Below are 19,059 nucleotides of genomic sequence, written 5' to 3'. Positions count from 1 at the left end.
AAAACCTAACTTAAGTATCAGTCCTATATATATTTCAAGCAAAGTGTGTGTTTAATTACTATAATGGGTCCATCACACTGAACTCATTACCCATGCAACTGAAATCATGCTTCCTTAAAAGTCACCAAACCACTTGGCTCATATCCTTGCTGAGCCTAAGTTTTTCATCAATAGGATTGCACAGAAAAAGGCCAAAAAGCACACTGGGGGTGGTGCTTGGCTTTTTTTTCTGCATAACAATATGATCAAAATGCAAAAAATCTTAGAGCAAAGCCTTCTTGTTGGTCTTGACCCTCCGCTCCTTTAACTAGAAAGTGCTTTTCCCCTGAATATGCTGCTGCTCATAGGCAAGATGTTGAGCAGCCCTCAAAGCCCTGCTGATAAATGGCTCCTGGCAATCTCCTTGCTCCTATAGGTGGGAATGAGAAATAGGGTTGTATTAGACTGTGATAAAGCTTGAAATTTTATATGGTCCCAGCTCACAAAAGCCCCAAAATTGGAAAAAATAAATTATTTTTAACTTAGCAAGTTTCTTACGTCCACCCCTGGGTTTATTTTCTCTGTGTTTCATTAGATTCTGGAAAAAAAAAGTATGTTTAATAAGCTAAAGAGCAACATTTTTTTGGCTTTCAGTGTCATCATGGGAAATAGATGTTCCTTTGCAGGAAAGGCTTCATGAGCAATTAAGATCTATGCAGTTGTACAGGCCCTGGTCCAGTTTAAGGCTTGAAGTCTGGATATATTTTCTTGGCAAAGCTGTAAAGTGAATTTTTAATGTACTAGATTCTGCCACTTTTTAAAATTGTTGTTTTATTATTTTAAGAGATTTGTTATAATTGGTGGCAGACCAGCATGCTGTTGTAGATGTAGCTTTTTTTCCTAGTACAATGAAAACAAAGTTGATTAGGAACAAAAATTTCATAAAATGTAATCAATTAAGGTTGGAAAAGGCCTCTAAGGTCATCAAGTCCAACCATTAACCCAGCACTACTGTGTCACCAATAAACCATGTCCCCAAGGGCCACATCCATGCATTATATGAACATTTCAAAGGCTGGTGGTTCCACCATTTCCCTAGGCAGCCTGTTCCAATGCCGGACTACCCTTTCAGCAAAGAAATCTTTCTTCATATCTAATCTAGACTCCCCTGGTGCAACTTGAGAAAGAAACAGGTAGGGAAAGTGAACTGTGACCTGAAAATGAATTCTGTGGGGAAATAGGTAAACTTGCTTATGCCACCTGTCTAGTGAAGTTAAATCCATAAAAGAGGTCATCCAACTGGCTGAAAATACCCGATCACAAACAATACTTTTCTTTTTGAGATTGAGTTTCAAAAACAGTTTTAAAAGGAATATGTGGGGATGCCATTTTAAGGGAGAACATTAATGTTTGACAAAATGGAGGCAAGATTTTGGATCATAAGCTTTAGCCTCATGTCTGCAGTGTGTAACAAGCCTTAGAAGCAAAAATGCAAGTGACAGCATGGGAAACCCTGTATCTTTTTTTTCTTTACTACTGCTTTTTCTTTATCAATACTGACACTTTTCTCCAAAGTCATGCTGACATTGGAGCACGTAGCACAGCTTTTGCACTCACACAGAATTCTGGCAGCATTTTGTTGGTTGTTTTTTGAAACCAGTCTCAGAAAAAGAAATAGATAGAAGAAAAAAGTTTACAGACTCTTTCAAAGTCCTTCTCAGTTTCTTTTGATAGCTTTTTCTATCATCTCATAACAGTTTGTCTCGGTGGCTTGTTCACATTCTTTGTAAGTTTTCAATTACTTCCGTTCTGTAGTCTTGTTTTACAAATGGTTTATAAGAATGTGCTGGGAAGAGCTGAAAAGAAAGCAAACCCTTTATTATATGACAAATGGTAGTTATCATCTTCTGATAACTTGTTCTGATCTTCTGTTGCAAAGTGCAACATGCAGTTTTGATCTTTTTAGATCTGAGCCTTCAAAGGTCTTGCACACTACAGCTTTTTGGGGTGTTATTGTACTTTTTCATGATCATTCCTACATTCTTTTCCATTGTAATTAATGTCTGACATGAGCCTTTCTTCAAACAAGGTTTTTGAGGGGAGAGAGCCTTCTACTTAATGTTACTGCCTTGTTTAGGTCTTTCTGGGACTCTGCCTCTTGTCACCATCCTTGCCCAATAGTGTATTTTGTCCATATTAACCTGTTTTAGTGTTACCTTGAGACAGGGATAACCTCTAGTAATCTGTTTGTCTGTTTCCTTAAAGGCATGGATCAGAGGTCATCAATTGAAATCACATTTTAGTTGTGTTCTGCAAAAATCAATGTTCTTGATTTTTGGTATTGGGAATTATAAAAGTCAGAATCTCAAAAATGAGCAGGTGAAAATTGTTGATGATGTTGTTGTTCTACCTGGGAAATCAGTGTGTTTTCAGGACTTCTGTATCATGGTTGGTTTTTTTTCCCAAATGTGAGTACCTAGGAGATGTATGGGTTGCAAAGTACTCCTTTCCATGGTGCAGAGGAGCATGCTGATAACAGGTGCAAAAAGAACCTACTGATAATGAGAGCTTCAAGAATTGTTCTATGGAAACTAATGATGTATGTATGAAATCACCTGTTTTTCTCACTGAGTTCAGCAGGAGAGAAGGCAATGCTCTACTGCTGAAAAAACAAACCATGGCACATTTTTATCCATAAACACCTCAAATTCTTATTATTTTAGTAGCTGAGCAACAGGAGAATAGTGCTGGACAATGCAGAGGCAGTGGAGCCCTCTGAAAGATTACCATAAGAGAGCGTGAACAGTTAGATATATATCTCAGTCTGTCCTGTGTTCAGATCTGTCCTGTTCTGAGCTTGGGAGTGTTCATTAATGCAGTGTGGATAAAAGAAAATGCCAGTTCTGGGAAGCAAGTGCTTCCAGGAGGTGCCGCAGACACCCTCTGTGCTCCAACACAGAAAGGTTGCTCAGCAGTGTGTGAAATCAGAACTTTGGACAAGCTTCCAAGCTGCTTGAGTGTATTGATTTTGGCACCTGCTTTCATAAGCAGGTGCTCAGGTTTATGTGCCCAGGTGAAGTTACCTCTTAACATCTAAATTACATGCCAGACTCTGGCTGTATCTATTGTGTGAGTAGCACTAGGTGTTGTTAGGAAAGGCAACAGAGAAGGGAACTAGGCAAAAAAAGTTGCAAGAAAATCAAAAAGAAACCAACCCAAACCAAACAAGAAAAACAAAACCAAGTGCTTGTTCAAAAATCAAATGTATCACAAACTTCTTAATCTATGGTAATTTAACATTTGCATAACATTATTTACTGAATGGAACCAGAATTGCTCAAATTTGTCCAGTCTATCAGCAAATGAGAGCATCTCTCAGCACAGCTCATCTCATATGCAAGGGGATTTCACTACCCCTGTTCTCTTGTAGTGGTGGAACAGGGTTTTAGGGGACTGGACTCTGCTGGATGTACTGACAACATGTATTTCATTCTGTGTGAATTAAATCAAGGTTGGAATTTAAAAGTCATATGGAGTAATCTAGCCTTTAAAAGCATGATGAGATTTTACAGGGCAAGTTTTGGCCTGTTTATGAACACTCATCTGGCATCCTGCATACTGCATACTGCAGGACAAAAGGCACAGAATAATTTTAACTATACCATTATGAAGACTGTTGAATTATCTTTGATAAGTCTGGTAAGTGAGACTGCCTTGATGATACTCTGGAAAATCAGAGACAACAGGACTCTCTTGGGTTAAGTGATTTATTATCCAGGCATGAAGGCTTGGGCTGTGGTTATTAAGGCTGCACAGAGCTCTCTGCTAGAAATTTCTTGGTCAGCATCTGTCCTGGTTTAAAGGATAGGTGTCTGCCAAGGAAGGCGGGAGGCTCCCTTGGAATGGAAAATGTGACCCCTTTCCCTCCAAATTATTATAATTTTGAAATTAAGGGGCTTTCAGGCAAAGATATGGGAAAAGGAATTACAGTTCTTTACTAATACATACATGTATAACAAGGCAAACAAACAACCCCCAACAGCAGCAACAACAAAACCAGGAACCCAATAGCAGCCTTCTTTCGCCTCAGGCCCTTTCCCCTTTGGTGCAGTTCCGCTCACAGACAGCAGGGGCGCCGGTGGATCCAGGTTAGGCAGGGCAGGTGTGATGATTCCCCCGCGGCTGCAGGGGGCGCTGTGCCGCGAGCTCGGCCGCATCTCCACATGAGTAATGGCGTATGCACCAGTGGGAGAGAGAGAAAAGGGGCTTCTTTTGCAAACTCATGGGGTGGGGGGCAGCTGGTCCCGGTGCCAATCCAGATGGCGAGATAGACTGTAGCAAGGACTTTGGAGCAGCAGGCTGGAACAGCAGAGATGGCAGGTGCCCCAGGGTGGCAAACGAAGTGTAGCAAAATCTCAGAAGACGTATCAGGAGCTGCGAGGGTCAGGTGGATATGGGGTGTCAGGTTAAAGTGAAGCAAAAAACCCGAAGCAGTGGCAGAAAAAAACCAGCGGGGCTGGGCAGCACTAGCTGGGCTCCCACAAACAGCTGGGAGATGCTCTCTCCCTCTGGCGGGAGGGAGGGAGGGAGGGAGGGAGGGAGGGGGTCGGAGTCCCAGGTTTCCCCCTGAGACACCTGAGTAGATGGTGAGGGTCCTTCCCAGTGAGGTCAGGTGTTGAAAAGGTCCCAAAAGCAATTGCTACTTTTATGAGCAAAGCCTCACTCACTGTAGCAGTAAAGGGTAGAACTCTGCAGTGGCAGTGAATTCTCCCCACAGCAACAGCAGCACCATCTCACCTCCAGTCCTGAGAGTTAAAGAGGAGCTGAGCTCAGGCCATCACCCCCTTCCAAAATCTCATGGTTTCTCTTCCCTTCCCAAGAGAAAGCCCCCCAGCTAAGAGAGGGCAGCCAGCTGCACCCCTTCCCCCCATCTTGGCCTCTTTTGTCTCTCTTAAGTATCCTCATTACCATCTCTTAGGCAACAAATGGGAGAAATGGCATCTCCTCTCTCTCGTTTCCGGTGCTGGGACGGGTGGCTGAGGGCCCCGTGCAGGGGCTGGTGGGCCCAGCCAGGCCCTGCTTGGGCCAGGCCGGGCCGGGCCACGGCCATCCTGGAGTCGATGGACCTGTTCCATCCGTGGAACTCCCCCCCACTGCTTTGCTGTGGGCAGCCCAGAGCGGCTTGGCTCTCCCCCCTCTCCACTTCGATAAGCAACATTCAACATTCCAGCTGCAAAGCTGCAAAGCTGCAAGGCTGAGGTGAGATTAACCCTTTTATTGCTGTGAGAGCTGAAAACCTGAGGGAAGAGAAAGAGGAGATGCTTAAAGCTGAAAGTCTGTTGTGAAGCTATGATATATCAGAGTATCCCATTGTAATTTCATGAAGATATGGGGGGGGTGGAGTGTTCAACTCATAAGCAAAAGCACCTGCGCTGAGATAGGCAGATGCTGATGTAGCTGTAATTTCATGAGAAGTTTGGACAGGGAGAGATGGACCAGATGAGGACTTTTGCTCCAAATGGGAAAGGAGAAACCTCAGTTCCTAGAGATGCTCCCAGAGATATTCCTAAAGATGAAGATGAGGAAGACCCTTTGCTCCCAGGGAAGGAGAAGGGCCTCTGTTTTTGTTTCTGAACGGCTCAACCTTAAAATCGTACCCCAAAAACTTCAAGAGTGGACCCTCGAAAGCAGTTGCGGGAAAAGCTGCAAGTCGGGGGAAGGCTCACATGCGAGCAGAGAGACTCCTCTTCCTAAATGGACTGAACAATATTTGGAAGTGGGCGGCTGTCTCGTCGTGATAATGTTTTCATAGCACGAGCAAGAAGAGACTTCTCTTTCTAAATGGACTGAACAAGGTTATTATGGAAGTGGTAAACAGACTGATCTTAAGGGTTGTCTTTTTACATTGTCAGTGGGAGAAGGGAGGAAGGTGGAGGGAGGAGGAGAGTTCTGAAGGTGTGGTATAATTTTTTTTCTTCTTTTAGGTCTGTTAATAAACTTCTTTATATTCTTTCAAGTTTGGTGCCTGCTTTGCATTTCTCCTAATTCTTATCTCACAGAAGATAAACAGTAATGAGTATTTTGGACCAAATCACTACACCCTCTCAAGCCTCTTCCCTGGTGGTGTGGTTTGAGAAGCAGAAAAGTCCTTGCCTTAGTGTAAACACTGCTTAGCATCAGCTAATCGGTGTGTTATCAACATTTTCTCACCCTAAATCCAAAACATAGCACTGTACCAGGCTGTAGGAAGCAAAGTAACTCTATCCCAGCCAAAACCAGGACAAGATACATTGAACTTGTTTTGTGAGGCTTTGATTTGTCTGTACTTTGGCCAGTATCCACCGTTCAAGTAGATGCTTCTCTTCCCTTGGCAGATACCTATTCAAAAGGCAAGAAACTAGTGATGGCAGGACGACAGAGGCAAAAGGGGACCAAGAAAGGTGATGGTGCCACTTGGGCACCTCAAGAGCCAAGTCTAACACTCCTTCCCCAGGTTATCCTGCTTGATGAAACTCAGGACTCACTGCTTACTTCCTACCACTTCCCACAAGTCATGATGAAGGAGCTGCTCTGTGGTTTCTCTGCATGTTACCAATGATGTTCCATTTCTCTGGTTCCTTTGTTCAAGCCCTTTTTAAAGTAAATCACTTGTCAGTTGCATTTGTTTTGTTGATTAAAAGCATGTGTCATTTTGATCCTTTTTCACTGCCTTGTGCAATTTTTTTACTGTTCCCTTACATATTGCAGAGATGTGGAAAGAAAAAAAGGAAGCCGAAGTACTCTTTTTTGTTGTTGTTGTTGCTCTCTCTTCCTCCAGCTTTATGATGTAAGCCCTTTGTTTTCACCTTCACACAGAATTACACCTTCAAGGGCAATTTTATACTGGTTGGTCTCTAGGTAACCTAAATTTTTCACTCCCTTATTATTAAACCTAAGCTTGTAACTAAAACTCAACTCTGGTCCCTTTTCAAATTAACCCCTTGGTGCAAAATGTCAAGGGTTTTCCAACTCTTATCAAGTGGAAGTCACTGAAGCTGGAAACTCATTGATACACCAAGGGGTTAAATCTACAGCTTATGCTGTAGATTACGGTGATTTACTAACCCCATCACAAAAAATGTCCAAGGACTGGTATTGTTAGGTCTTTTATTCAGGGACAGACTTGAGAGAAAACCAAACAAATTCACAGCCGTAAAAAGGAAAAATAATAAAGGGCCTGGGAGTGGAAACCAGCAGAATTTTATCCCATGTTAACAGGCCATAGGCCAAACCCAACTGCTGATTGTAAAATATTCCTCCAGTTCTCTAATCTCAGTGCAGCTGCAGTGGGATGGTGCTAGTGGCACCACAGGGGCCTGGAGTGGACTGGGCAGCCTGGTCTGGAGTGGCTGGCTGCAGGAGAGCTCTTGGGTTAAGCCAAGCTCTCTTGAACATCTCCCAGCTCTGGGCATGTCCCCTAGCAGCCATGTATACATGAGACCAGCTCAGGCACAGGGCTGGGTAAGGGCACATCAATGTTCCAGAGGACCATGCCAGGACACAGGAGCAGTGCAGGAGCTCCTCCCAGTGCAGGAGCTGTTGACAGATGGTTTGCATGTTTGAGAAATCAAAGCCAGGATTTCTGCAGCCATGCAGGGTAACCCAGAGAGCCCTCCTTGCTAGCCATTAGCTCAGGTAACACAAACAAGGTCAGGAAAAGCAGAAAAACAAGCTTTCCTTCTGACTCTGTTGCCAAATGCTCCTTCCCTGCATGCCGTTGAAAGAAGCATCATGGCCAGATGGTGAGGAGCACCCGGAGGGTGCAGGCAGCCTTGGGACAAGTGCTGCCTACCTCTGCTCCTGGCTCTGCACTGTGATTTGCCTCTTTTCTCTCACTGCTCGGATATGGACTAGGAACACAACATCATTTTCTGGCTACACAGATCACACATTAGTTTGAAAAGCAAACTCTGGATGTGATTTAGTACAGGGAGATGGAAAGTGGAGAGAATGTGGCAGTGAGTCTGAATTTGCAAAGGATGGTAAATCTTTAGGCATCTAGGTTTTTGGAGGAGCAGGCTCAAAAAAGATTTATATGTATTGTCTCTTGCTCAGTGAAACACGGTTTACAAGTAATTCTAGGGTCTGTAAGGCTGGAGACTGGCTGTCTTACCTTATGTTATTCAGAATATATTGTTTTCCTTTTAGTCTTGCCTGTTTTTGCTTCTACAGAAATTCCTTGACAAGGCATTGCAGCAATTTCCCCAACAGATATGATAGTCCATCTCTGGGAGCTTTAGAAGATACTTGCTCAAGGAGGGAGTGTTCCCTGTACCACCAATTCTGTGAAAATACTAAATTAGAATATTAGTTATTAAATCTTACTACATAAATTACCATTTATATAATTGTAAGTCTGTCTCTACTGAGCAACCATTTTTATGGTGATATTATTATTTACATAAAAATTGCAGTACACAAGATAAATTATGTATTCCAACGTATAATTTTTGACAAGAATTTACACATGCACAATAACTTATTTTTTCTTCTTTAGCAACAGTAATCATAAGTAATGTGCAGAAACATTCATAACCACAGTCTCTCACGAAAGCTACATTTTTCCCCCCCGTAATCTGCTGTAATTACAGTGTACATCAACTCTACTATACGTAGATATACCAGATTTTGTTTTCCCTTTTTCCTCATACAATTTTAATGACTATCCCTGCTTAGAATACATTTTAAATTAAAAAATTAAAAATTTAGAAGTAGTTTGTTTCCCTGACAACAGTGACAGCAACATTTAAATCCCCCCGTGTGATTTGTAAATAAATACATACCGTTGCTAATACTAGTGAGATAACGTGCCTGAGGCTAATTGTGCCATTACAAATATTTGAAGCCTGAGCTTGATAATGCAGGTCATGGTACTTAAATATGTATGAACTGAACTAATTTAACTTTCTTGCTGCTTGCCAGCATATTGACAGAACTTTTGTTAACGGGGGCTACGTGTTTGCACAAAGCAACTGAATTGTGCTGGGCACAATTGATCACATATTGATTGGGCATTGTGGGGCTTGGTGTTTATTTGGACTTGTGGTGGCAGCTCAAAGGAAGAGGCTCATGTGGGATCATGGGGCTTGTGAAGCAGATCCTGCTGTCTTCCTTCAGGCCCATGGATGTCTTCTCCTGGGTTCCAGTTGTGGGACACCCCAGTTTGGCACATGAGGTATGTAACAGAGCTTTGCCTAAGTAAGCCCTGCATAAAGATAACAGCCTTGATTCTGACTGATCAGTCTCCAGGATTGGTCCTAAGAGGAACTGTGAGTGTCTGGGTTTTGCTCAGAACCATGAACAGGAGTGCCCAGTGGTTGCATTTGTAGTCTGGGGCTCTGCAGACCAGCCACAATGTCATGTTGTGGTCATCCCCTGATGGTAAGGCTGGCCTGGATGTAGCCAGAGACAGGGACCCCTCAGAGTGTCTGACAAGGGCCATCTGGACTTTTTGCATTTCACATTATTGGTTTATTAAGATAGAAGAGATGAGAGAAAATGCCAAGCTGTTTGGTATAATCATTGTGTCTTGCCCTGTGGCTATGTGAGAAATCATTGACATTTATAAGCTCCCTGTATGCAAAGTTGTTCTGCTTACTGTGATCCCAAACTCTTGGTTTTGTCCCATCAAGAATCAAGCTAAGTTCTAATAAAAGAAAACCCTTTATATACCCATCAATGAGCATTTCTTTTAAGCTCAGGACACCTGGTTTAGCCTGTAAAGAGCTTTGGCCAGGCTCAGGGGTGCTTTGCCTCTCAAAACAGATTGCAGCTAGAGGTGAGGAAGCCCGATTCCTTGTCTCTGCTTCTCTGATCTCCAGGTAAAGCTTTGCTGGGAAGGGGGAGTAATTCCTTCAGCACTTTGACTTGGGGCGGTCCCTTGGGCTGGTGGCAAATGAACACTTGCAAACATTGCTGAGTGCTGAGTTTGGGTATGGATAGAGTGAAATGGTTAATGTTCTTTTAGTTTCTCATCTCCACTTCTCATATTCTTTCATAGCTAATGAGGCAGGTGCTGAACCTAGTGAAAATTTACTGGTGGTGAAGCTAATGCTAATTTCAACACCACTGTCACGAAACCTTGGTGGCAGAATTGTGCTCCTCTCCCTTTTGGAGTGGCACCAGTGCATCTTCCATAAGGCTGTGTCACCTGATGGCTGCACCAGCACAGCATACATGAATTTTCTTGGAGGCTTTGGTAGATGGAGAGGTTTGTTGTCCTCATTGTGTCAGCAAAATCTTAAACAGGACTGTTGAGGCTGGCTTCAATCCTCAACATGTGCCTGCTGCTGGGCCTTGGGTGAAGCAGTGGTGTTACAGTGTTTTATAGAGTGTGAGGCACTCACCATGAGCTGTGGGGAAATATAATCATAAAAGTGGCATATTTTAGGGGGATGGAATTTCAGCAGCACAGAACACTGCTCCTGCAGGGCTCTTAGCAGGGCTCTTAGCTGGGAAATGGGCTGCCACAAGTCACCTAATAAAGCTCGGGGCAACGTGCTGTGATAAACCATGTTGGAAAGTAGGAAATGCAGACATAAAGGGAGAAGATGTAATGAGAAAGAAAAGGCTTGAAAACCCAAGCATCATGGTTCAGATCACATTAAAAGGATTATTTCGATGTGAGTAATGGAGTCAGAAATTCTATATCTGACTGGATGAACAATGTGCTGTCCTATTACAGCAAGTTCTGCTTAAAACTTTTTAGATTTAACATGCTGAAATAATGTTACACTTAGCCAGCCTTGGTCCATGCCAGTAACTAATTTGAGTGCAATTAATCTGAGTGAAGATGATACCTTTTGTCAGTAACAGGTAATCCTTCCTAGCAAAGGTAAAGCTGAGCAAGCAGTTGAAAGGGAAATCATTAGCAACATTCCTCTTCTAACTGCAGTTTGTCTTCACATCCTGTTACTTCCGTGGATAGATGAGCTAAACACAGAGAATAAAAAAACAGGAAAAACCCCTTTGTGAGCTTCTGCAGCTGGCCTTTCTGGTTGAAAGGAAAGCTTCCCTTTGTATATGTTGATATTTCTTAAATGAGATGCTTTGATGGTCCCTTAGGGATTTAGCTTGTCTCAAAAATCAATGTGCGTGTTAGTTCAAAAACAGTCTAGTTTTTAGTGGGCAGGAGAAAGCTGCTCGAAACTTCTATTATGTCCTGCACAGAGCCAATCGCTGAAGGCTCTGATGATAGGCAGGTTGGTAGCCCAATTAGAGAAGTTGGTAACGTCTCTGTGATGACATATTTAAGAAAGAGAAAAGATCATGAAAACTCCTCTTTCTTCCTCCTTTCCGAGGGGTGGTGAGGGGTGTCAAGGGGGCCCCCGGGCCCCTTCCCGGCATGGCCACTGAGGCCCTTCCTGGCACGGGGCCGTGGCCGTGCTGCTGGAGGAGCTATCCCAATGCCGCGAGCAGCTATGCAGCTGAGACCATGTGTCCGGGACCAGCGCCAGGAGCGCCCATGCAGCTGGGGCAGTGCGGCTGAAAGCACACGGCTGGAGCCCTCTCGGGGCCGGGGGGTGGAGGGGGCTAGGGCCCTCCCAAGGCAGAAGCCCTCCCGAGGCCGGGGCCCTTCCGAGGCCGGGAGCGGCGTGGCTGAGGCCGCCTGTGTAGTGCTGACAGGGACCACGTGGCCACCGACAAAAACATGGCAAACAATTCCCCGACACTGAACACAGACAAGATCAACCTTTTCAGTGCAGCAAAGCTCTGTAAGAATTTTTCAGCTGCTAGAACTTGAAAACAGTAATACCTATGGACAACAATTTTCTTCAGAGTCAGAGAAAAAGAAAAGGACATGACGAGAACCAACATGGCGGCAGTGAGGTCAGTGAAAGGAGAGAGGAGGAAGAAGTGCTTCAGGCGTCGAAGCTGAGATTCTTCTGCAAGCCATGGTGAGGACTATGATATGACAGATTGTTTCTCTGTAATTCCTTAAGTGCATGGGGGAGATGCAGAGATTCACGTGCAGCCTGTGAGGAACAGTGCTCACACTGGAGCCCGTGGATGCTGAAAAGCTGTAATCTAGTGAGGAACTTGAACAGAAAGAGAAGACCCTTGTTTTTAGAAATAGAGAAAGAGAGCCTTTGCTTCCAAACTAGAACAGCTTCTCCTTTAAAGATTAAACCCTATGAACTAAAATGGCCCACGATGTGCAGTTTTGGGAAGACTGCACTGTTCATGGGAGGGACTCATGTTACAGCAGGTTGGGCGGGCTGCTATTCATTAAAGTTAAAAAGCCACGCTGGAAAAGTTTGCAGAGAACTATCTCCCGTGGGAAGGATCCCATGGCACAGCAGAAGAAAGAAACTCCTTTCCTTAAGCATGCTGAAGGAAGATTTTTAGGAAGTGAAAGACTGACCAAAACCCCATGTTTTTGTCTCCTTGCGCAGTCAGTGAGAAAAAGGGAGCGACTAGGAAAGAAAAGTGTTCTAAAAGGTTTCTTTTAGTTCTCATTATCATCTTTTAATTCTATTAGTAAATTTTCTTTATACTGTTTGAGTTTTGAACCTGTTTTGCCTTAGAATGTTTTTCCCCTAATCCTTATCTCATCCCATGAGCCTTTTGGTTTGATTTTCTTTCCCTCTCCTCTGCCAACTATAGCAGAGGAGAATGAATAAATGGGGTTTTTTTGTGAGTGCCTGGCTTCTAGCCAGTGTCAAACCCAAAGAATGTGGAAATTAAAGGAAATATGCAGTGTATAAGACAATCATACCAGTTGAAGAAGGATTGGTTACAACTGTCTTTGCTCAGATTTAACACGTTTAGATATATTTATGTCCATGACTTTTTTGCTGGAGTCTCTGTCAGAAATATGGCCCCCTTTTGGGTACCACACAGGATGCAGCATTAGACAGCTTTACACGGCTTAGCCATCCAGTGGTACCAGAGACTCTCTGGAGAACTCTGCAGTAATGTCAGTCAACCATAAAAGTCCTGCAAACAAGCGTTATGCCATCTCCTTATGCATCCCCTGCTGCTCACAGCGACACAGTGATGTCCAGAGCTAAAAATGGATGTTGGAGGCTTTTGCTGCTCCTCTGCTGATCTAAGTGGTGTTTTTCTGGACATACTCTCACATTGGAATCCCAGTTTGGGTTGTCAGATTGAAAAAAAAGGATTTAACCTTTGGTATCCTTTCTCAGGGGAGGCTTTTCAAATTGGAATCCCAGTAGTTTGCATCTAATTCCTCTTGAGCTAAATATCTTTGCTTTCAGTTCCTGTTTGTGCTTTTCTCTCTGATGGTGTTTCTGCAGGTGATTGGGGAATCCCTTAGCTCCAGGAGATCAGCAGGCTTTATTTGCCTTTTCTGTCCTCAATTCCTCCATGTTTATTTATTTACTGACATTCCCTTGATTTTAAAAAGGAAAAGCCCAGATGTCTGAGCAGTCTGTCTTTTCTCCACCGTAATTGATTATCTGTTATCTATTCAGGGTGCTGCATCAGTTGCTCCATCAAGGGTTGTGTAAACTCTGGGAGGAGTTTCCCAAATGGAAATTCTTTCCCTGATCTCTCCGAGGGGCATGAAGTATGGATCTGTCCTATCTGTGTGAGATGGAAGGAGAAGCTCAAAAGCTCTTAGCACTGCCATCATGCAGATGTAGAGCTGGGTGCAGAAAAAGGGTGCAACAACAATTACCACATTGGTGACAGCCTTGAAAGGGAGATAAGAATTAACACAGCAGTTAAATTTAGGGACCGGAGAATGTACCTGGTCCCTTCTCTGCAGCACCACCTGGAAAATAAGTTGTGGTGTTGAGGGATAAGACAACGACTTTCTTTCTCTGGGCAAATGCTTTCGTACCAGATGTTGTGATATTTCCCAGATAGCACCCACGACTCTGAGATGAGTCTTTAGGTGCCTTTTTTCCTAACTGCAAACGATGCATCTCTTAGCCCAGGGCTACAAATCTCATGCATGTCATCCATGTGGAACTGAGCTTGTTGGATCACACACCATTTTGGCTGCATGGTCACACGGGCTTTTCTGAGCACTGTCAGCAGTTGGGGGCATGCAGATCTGGTATCTAATGCTCTTTTGCACAGAGGTACTTCCTCCCTTTTGAAATTCTGTGGGTGCTTCACAGATGAAGGGTGCTCAGGTCACATCTATGCATTTAACTAGGCTTAACTCATTTGTTCTTTAATTGTTCATTATCCAGATGGGAGCAACTTCAAAGTGCTGTTCTCAGCCAGATACGTTCCTCCCTATCACTTGAATGTGCCCAAAGCCTGTTTCCTGAAGAACTTAGCCTTTTTTTTCAAATGTATAGTATTTCAAAGTCACTTTATGATTAGACCAGGATCATTAGCAGTTAAATCCATTACGATCCAAAAGTGTTTGAGGGCATATTTTGCCTAATTCATATTGTAGGCATAAAGGGCTCAGCTGCAGACCACCTCCAAGTACGTCCCGGCTCCACATAAAAGAAAAATAATGGGTATTTTCATTAATAAAGTGCAGAACATCATATGCACTTGTAATCTCAGGGTAATTAAACAGATGGATAGAATGTTGATTCATACCAAGACTCACTGTGCTCAAAGGGTCCTTTTTCTGTATGTTTGAATGTGTCTCTAAGAAATCTTGTAAATAATGTATTATTCTCTAGTTAAAAAGCTGCCTTCTGGGGATAAAGCAAACAGCATTTTATTTGTTACTGTGTATCATTATATATAAGACAATTGGGTGAATTTTCAAAGGGAATAGTGTGAGATCTTGGAGAGGAGCATTTCTGGGAGAAGCAATCTAAGGATGAGGGCTCAGACTGTGATGGAGGCACAGCCCTGCAGAGGGCTCACTTGTGAGCTCCTACCATGTCTTGTGGTGTTGGGGGTTACAAAGCACCACAGGCAGTGGCAATTTTTGGGTTCTCTCTGAATATCAGCTTTCATCAAAGAAGTGTTGTATTTTGTACTTCAGTTCTCATGATGTGAGCAAAATGGTCACAAATGTGGTACTGCAGGCTGAGAAATCCAACAAAAAGAACTAAGGTTGACTTAACATTTATCTCATGATTAATATTGGGGCTGACTTGCCAATTTATACTATTTGAAAGGCCAAATTAAGTAACCTATAACATTTTTATACTACTGTCCTGGGTTGAGGTGTATTCTATTACCATCCTCATGAGCTGAGGAAATCAGGTGGGACAGTGTTTCCTTGCCTCCTCCCCCCAGACTATCTTGCTGTTAATGGCCCATCATTGTCCTGCTGCATGACTCAGAGATAACTCCCTCCGGACCATCTTCTGTTAATGAGCCTAATCAACACTTGGCCTCACGGCTCATTACCCTATTGTGAGATGCTCCACCCAGAGGGAGGAACCAAGCATCCCATCGTGGATATAATCTGGGACTCTAAACACTAGAGACACGCTTTCCACTGGATTTCCAGAGGACAGGAGCTACACAGCCACCACTGGACTTTCTGAGGAAGAGCAGACCCCCTCTACTACAGGATCACTACTTCAGAGGATTGCAGCCACCATTCCACCAGACTGCTACCACTACCCTGCCTAATAGGGACTCAGGTTGTATCTTGACTCTGTCAGTGTTTTCTTTTACTTTCTTTTCCTTTTCTTTAATTTCCATTAAATTGTTATTCTGACTTGGTGCCTCCCACTGGTTTGTTTTCAAACTAGCACAACTACCCTTTAGATGTGGATTTAAAAGCCCTTTCAGATGTGAAACTGTCTCTTGTGATATACTTGTGATAGTGTGTTTCTGTGAATTTGGGCTAATTTGGTCTTATTTTCCTATAGTGATTTTTCTTAATTCTGTCTCACTTTTCCATGAGTGATGGTCTGTACATATGCACTGCTCTGAGTGGGATATATAGAACCCTGTAATATCCAGTTATTTCACCACAAAATTATCTGTATGGGGATTTCACCTGCCTGAAATCTGGAGAAGGGCATGGGTACAGAAAAGGACTGACAACTGAGAGGTGTTATTAAGAAAACCGAGCCAGGAAATCCCCCAGGAAGAAGAGCAGCTCCATGTGTTCTCCAGCTGAATTGGCTCACAGGTCTTCAAGAAAATATCCAGCTTGGGAGCAAAACAGGGTGCCTTTCTGCTGCTGGCTTTTAAAAACGACGTTTTTTTGCTTGAGTAATGCCAAGCTCCTTTGACGTAAATGTGTACAGGAATAGTATCATTGAGTGAACATAGACCCATAGAACTGACTGGGTTTGAAGTAACTTTGGAGATCATTTCATTCCAACCCCTTCACCATGGTCAAGGATGTCCCCCACCAGGTCAGTTTGCTCATGGCCCCTGGCCTTGAACACTTCCAAGGATATCTATGATCATTTTATGATTTGTGTGTATAAATAAGCATCTGTTGGGAGAGGTTGGGGTGGTGTCCATGAATTACTTGGCCCAGGAAGGATTGGAAGTGATCAAACAACCTCCAAGCAAATCCCACGGCCAGGTTCACTCAGCATCTCATCCCATAGTGCTTCTTTCCCCCCTTGCTCAGAAATAATAGGTATAATTTTTCACCAAGATACAATTTATATGGCATACAAAATCACAGCAGCAATAAGAGTTAAGCAGTATACTCCAGGAATCTCAATGCTTCATAAAAGTAAATGTAGCAACAACTGCTGTGCACTGATACTGGCATCTCTGGCTCCATTGTAAATATTTGTTCATACTACCATTAAGGAGGAAATTTTCTGTGAGCTGATGGTGGTTCAGCCCAGCTCCCTTGCCAAAATCATGTCATTTTTTGCTTTACATTTCCTCCCCTTAATACACACTCCTCTTTTGTTCCCCAAAACAGGGTAAATGTTTTGTTAAACCTCAAGTGCCTGACCGTCTCCTCGTAATACAGAGCTTCTTTCTGGTTCAACTTTTCCCAGTTCATCAAGGTTTTTTACTTCTTCCCATTTGATGCTATGATCTCACAACTGTGCTGATAAAGCCTTTGATTTGAAGTTCATATCTTACTCTCCTATGGATATTATGTGTCTGTGTGAGCAAACCCTGTTGCCTCCACCTGTCTGTCAAATGTTGCAGATAAAGGCGCTGTGGAAGGGTTAAGGGGAATATGGTCTGGAAGGGTGCCAGGGGATTTATGTGGCGATGCTCTGAGGATGTGCTTGAGAAGTATAAAGTGTGCTTGTCAGGTTTCATGGCTATGCTTAAATTCAACTCATCTCAGAACTTGTGAAAAATAAAAGGCTTTGGAGGAGCACAGGATGTTTCCCTTGGCAGTCCAACGTAAATCACACTGTAATTGGCTGTGCTCACTCCCCACATCCACCTGGAAAAGAGTGTGCTTGGGGAAGAGGTGATATTTAATTCATGCGCAAGCATAATTAAAGCAGATTCAATCTGCAAAATCAGCTCGGGAAAGGGCTCTGAGAAACCCCTTTCTACTTCTTCCTGAACTTCCTTCTTGATAAAGGTGCAAGGCAGAGACTGATAGCAGTCCTTCATCTGCTGAGATTCAGGTGTGATTTGCCCCTGCATCTGAGGTGAACAGCATCAGTAACCAACAAAATCGGACTAAACAGAGAGAGCGGCAGAGCTGAGGGAAAGGTGGAATCAGGAGTCTTTTGAAGGCTGAAGTTCTCTCAGAGAATGAATGGGACAAGATAAAAGGATGAGATCAGTGACAAGATGAAGCACAGAAGTTGATAAAATCCTCAGACTTTGGAAGATTTACCAGAACCTAATAAAATGCAGCAGATTTCCCTCACCAGGGCCACAGGACTGAAAGCGTGATTGACAGCACAGGCAAGCCTTTCACCTGAAAGCAAAATTAGGAAGGCATGGAAAATAAGCAATCCTAGGGCTTGGAAAGCCCCTGCAAATGATGCTGAGGCAAGAAACAGAGGAAGGTTGTTTCTATGCTGGTTGAATCAGCTGAATCAGTTAGGTAGTAAAAGGCTTTGCTGTCCTGATCAAAGCCAAATGCTGTGGTCGGTGTTCACTTCATCAAACTACCCTTGGATCTGGGAGGCATTCGGAGAACAGCAGATGTTTCCTGCTTAATAGTTCTTAATGACTTTGTCAGAAACCTGACTCAGGCTTATAGAGATGCTCTGAATCCCTTCCTCACCCTGCAGACAGAAGCCAAGTCTTCACAGCTGTGCTATCAATGTTTCTCACCTCTGGGTATGTAACCACGTCTGTGCTCTATATGGCAGGTCTGTAGATCACTACAGTGCATTCACACTGACAGAATGGGAAAACATTACAGCCCCTTGTACTGTCTTCAGTCCTGTTGTATCTAGGAGTAGATATCTGGGCTTTCTTTATGCTGTTGTCAAAAAACATTTTTAATTTTTTAGGTCATCTCATTATTGCAGTATGTACATTTCACTCAAAAACAATACTTCGGAGTTAGTGTCAAGAATGTTAACCACTCTTTTGCAAGAAGATCATTTATGTGCAGAGTGAGGAATCTGGCATGGGGACTAATAAAAAACAGAAGTCAGAGAGCTCAGGAGGAGAGGCTTAATTAGCCTTTGAGGTTTTCTTTTAACATTCTTAAAAAATTACAGATATTCTCCATTAATATATTATGGGCCACTGAATAACTTTCATTTATGTATGTCAGTTTGACCTAAATTTTGTCCATGTTATATCTCAGAGAGATTGCAAGTTTGAATACAAGTAGAACTGGAAGATGAAGATTCCCCTTGATCTTGGAAGATGAATCTTCCAAGAAGTTGATTCAACTCCAAAGCCATATGGTCAGAATCTCCTCTCTTGCAGGAATTGGGAGGCTTTGATGCCAAATTCTTGTTTTAAGACTTCTGAAAGGAGGCTTTGCTCCACCGCATAGCTGAGCCTGCTGTGGATAAACAAGGAAGACTAGATGCTGCTTTCCCAACCTTACACTTTGAATGTGGTTTAACTGGAGGCTGCAGATGAAAAGGCCGATTTGCTTAGTCCTTCTCTTTCAGGAAATTGCCAGAGTCTTTGAGGAACACTGCAATCCTCTAGGCTCATTGTCCCTCTGGACAACTGGCAAATTGGCTTTTTAGAATTTTAGCATGTACCTAAGAATATAAATAGGAG

The 19,059-nt window shown here is 43.2% G+C and overlaps 1 protein-coding gene across 1 annotated transcript in view; it reads left to right on the top strand.

Annotated features, from left to right (window-relative positions):
* Positions 1 to 6,610, top strand: part of LOC138107604 (kinesin-like protein KIF16B) — a 181,513-nt gene extending 174,903 nt beyond the window's left edge. The window contains exon 29 of the transcript XR_011149635.1: positions 6,354 to 6,610. The gene's annotated coding sequence lies outside the window, so the exon portion shown is untranslated. The remainder of the gene's footprint in view (positions 1 to 6,353) is intronic.
* Positions 6,611 to 19,059: the final 12,449 nt, after the last annotated feature.

The sequence above is a fragment of the Aphelocoma coerulescens genome, chromosome 3 (genome assembly GCF_041296385.1).
Source record: "Aphelocoma coerulescens isolate FSJ_1873_10779 chromosome 3, UR_Acoe_1.0, whole genome shotgun sequence".
NCBI lineage: Eukaryota > Metazoa > Chordata > Aves > Passeriformes > Corvidae > Aphelocoma > Aphelocoma coerulescens.
The sequence above is the reverse complement of the archived record's forward strand: the minus strand, read 5'-3'. Positions and strand labels throughout refer to the sequence as shown.